The sequence below is a fragment of the Physella acuta genome, unplaced genomic scaffold, assembly GCF_028476545.2.
Source record: "Physella acuta isolate Inbredline_101_S28 unplaced genomic scaffold, ASM2847654v3 ptg000544l, whole genome shotgun sequence".
Taxonomy (NCBI): domain Eukaryota; kingdom Metazoa; phylum Mollusca; class Gastropoda; family Physidae; genus Physella; species Physella acuta.
The window spans coordinates 764,602-767,984 of NW_026732063.1; the positions used below are offsets into that span (position 1 = coordinate 764,602).

At 43.4% G+C, this 3,383-nt stretch overlaps 1 long non-coding RNA gene across 1 annotated transcript; it reads left to right on the plus strand.

The window, feature by feature from the left end:
* The first annotated feature begins 1,413 nt into the window (after nt 1-1,413).
* LOC131946054 (uncharacterized) lies at nt 1,414-2,751 on the plus strand. The gene is made up of 3 exons (XR_009387652.1): nt 1,414-1,552; nt 1,944-2,117; nt 2,641-2,751. It is a non-coding gene; the product is annotated as an uncharacterized LOC131946054 (long non-coding RNA).
* The last annotated feature ends 632 nt before the right edge of the window (nt 2,752-3,383 follow it).

The following is a 3,383-nucleotide window of genomic DNA, read 5'->3' on the forward strand; positions in this document are numbered from 1 at the left end:
TGTAATCGTGCAAAAAAAAAATCGAGATTTTTACAAATCTCGACGTTTTGCACCTCACTGATACGGAAAAACATAATTTTGCAATCTTTTCCGTCTGTCTGTCTGTCTGTCTGTCTGTCTGTCTGTCTGTCTGTCTGTCTGTCTGTCTGTCTGTCTGTCTGTCTGTCTGTCTGTCTGTCTGTCTGTCTGTCTGTCTGTCTGTCTGTCTGTCTGTCTGTCTGTCTGTCTGTCTGTCTGTCTGTCTGTCTGTCTGTCTGTCTGTCTGTCTGTCTGTCTGTCTGTCTGTCTGTCTGTCTGTCTGTCTGTCTGTCTGTCTGTCTGTCTGTCTGTCTGTCTGTCTGTCTGTCTGTCTGTCTGTCTGTCTGTCTGTCTGTCTGTCTGTCTGTCTGTCTGTCTGTCTGTCTGTCTGTCTGTCTGTCTGTCTGTCTGTCTGTCTGTCTGTCTGTCTGTCTGTCTGTCTGTCTGTCTGTCTGTCTGTCTGTCTGTCTGTCTGTCTGTCTGTCTGTCTGTCTGTCTGTCTGTCTGTCTGTCTGTCTGTCTGTCTGTCTGTCTGTCTGTCTGTCTGTCTGTCTGTCTGTCTGTCTGTCTGTCTGTCTGTCTGTCTGTCTGTCTGTCTGTCTGTCTGTCTGTCTGGTCTGTCCGTCCGTCCGTCCGTCCGTCCGTCCGTCCGTCCGTCCGTCCGTCCGTCCGTCCGTCCGTCTGTCTGTCTGTCTGTCTGTCTGTCTGTCTGTCTGTCTGTCTGTCTGTGTGTCCGTGTGTAAACACGATTACTTGAGTACCGTTACAGCTAGGTTGATGAAATTTCAAATATAAGTATTTTATAAAAATCGTAGATCCGTATCAACTTTTGAGCGATTTCCGATAACTGGAAGTGGTACTTTTCCTACTTTGAATTTTTCAAAAGCCTATAACTTGAGTACTATTTCAGTTAGATAAATAAAATTTCACATGTAAATAAAAGATCTAATTCTCTACCTTCTGTTAAATTTTGAGTAATTTCCGTTGACCGGAAGTAGTAATTTACGCTACTTCCGATTTCTCAAAAAACTAATGTAAATTTTAAAAGTACTAATAATATTGCGCACTATTATGCGCTTTTTTATTTGGCGTTCACTTGGTGTGCAATTAATTTGTCTACGAGATTTTATTCTATTTTTAAAACTTTAAGTATGTAAAATGGATTAAAAATCATGTCTATAGCCCGAGTTCCCATCCCCTGTTATTTTATATAAGAATATTCGAGAAAGTTTAGGGGAGATCACTCCCGGTTTATTATGAAACATACTCGAAACATGCATTCACCTTACATTTGACCGTTACAAAACCATTGCGTGACTTAGAGGAAATAATTAGACTTAACCTCTCCACTCCCCAGTACGAAACTGTCCAGACCTGCTAACACCAGGTGACGGAAACACTACCTGCAGTCATGACTCAGCTGAGGGCTCCGACTGTTACGTCACGTGTCGTCCAGGCTTCCGGTTGGAGGGGTCAGCATTGTTGACATGTCAGGCTGACCTAGCATGGAGTGACTCCCCTCCCTCATGCTCGCGTAAGGTTTACTTAAATAAAAATTATCGCAAGTAACTACACATTCATACATTTCATGTGGAAACATTTTACTCTTCTGTGATCAAGGCTGAATAAAATAGCAATAGCACCCAGCAGAGCTTAACTGTTTCTTAACTTTATTTTAGCACATTTCATAAACTTACAGGGTCTACATTAGCAAATAACTTTGTTAGGATTTACTTTTAGAACTTATATCCCTTACATAAATAAATTGTGAAATATTTTGATAGTATTCTTATGAACTACACTCTACCACATATAACTACATTTTATTATGCGTAATAAAATTGAACACACTACATGGAGTATTATTCCCTTAATGTGGGTAATTTTAAGCGTAAACGTCCTTGACTTTCCTACGTTTTGCACAGGTTTGTCGTGCACCGCCCCATCCCCGCCCGCCAACGGCAACTTGACCTGTTCTGGTGGGTTCCTGTTTGAGGCTGTCTGCTCTCTCACGTGTGACCCCGGCTACGTCATCGACGGCTCATCGACCGTCGTCTGCCAGTGGAGCCTTACCTGGACCCCCAGTGGCACTTGCTTAGGTAGCTATTTATAGCACAGTTATGTAACACCTTACCTTGACCCCTCATGGAACTTGCTTAAGTAGCTATTTATAGACACTGATGTAACACCTTACCTTGACACCCAGTTGAACTTGCTTAGGTAGCTATTTATAGAACAGTTATGTAACACCCTACCTTGACCCCCCATGGGACTCGCTTAAGTAGCTATTTATAGACACTGATGTAACACCTTACCTTGACACCCAGTGGAACTTGCTTAGGTAGCTGCTTATAGCACAGTTATGTAAGTACTTACCTGGAACCCGAATGGAACTTGTTTATGTAGCTATTTATAGACTGTTCTGTAACACCTTACTTAGACCCCCAGGGTAACTTGCAATGAAAGTCTCGGTGGTAGTTCATCCTGGGACCAGATTGCATATTCCGTCCATAATTCTACCATAACCATAAGAGTGCCAAATTATTCGGTATCATTTATGAAATTACCCTATATTTCTCAGTAAACGTTTCATGAACTTCTGTAAACAACTTAATCCCGCAGATAATGAACCTCCTGTGTTCACTGTGTGTCCGGATGTGACGTCATTCGCCGCAGAGCTTGGCAAGGACACCTACGTCGACTTTAAATTGCCAGAGGCCATCGACAACTCCAACACGCAGGTTGACGTCAGCACTGACCCCACCCCCAGGACAAAATTCCTGATTGGATCAACCAACGTCACAGCCAGAGCTGTAGATGCTGCGGGGAATGTCGCCACCAAGAATTTTACAGTAACTGTCAAAGGTAATTGCAGTGGCGTCGCGAGGTCGGGTGTCACCCGGTGCGGCACTTAATGGTGTTGTAATTTTTAAGACTTTTAGTTCTAAAGTATCTATAGTAAATGGGTCTTTGAATTAAAAGAAAAGAAATACTAAAGTATATAGCGCACACGCTATGTTTACAGAGCTAGAATGTTCCAACCCCACAACGGCCAACCTAGACGAGAGTGGCCTTGACCTCATGGAGTTTGCCTGCCCCCAGGGTTTTGTCTACGGGGCGTCATGTGGTGTGTCCTGTACCCACGGGCACCCTGTGGGGGGACCATCCAGCATCCGCTGTGAGAGGAACCTCACTGAGCTGGGATCTGCTTATTGGTGGTATGGGATAACCAAGCCTTTCTGTGATGGTACGTATGCAGGTTTTTATTATACACGTTCATTAACAACAAAACCCAGCATCTATCCGGCGTCGACTTTATTGCTGGAAAATGTAGAGCTAAATACAGCTCTTTAGAATTCTCTGTT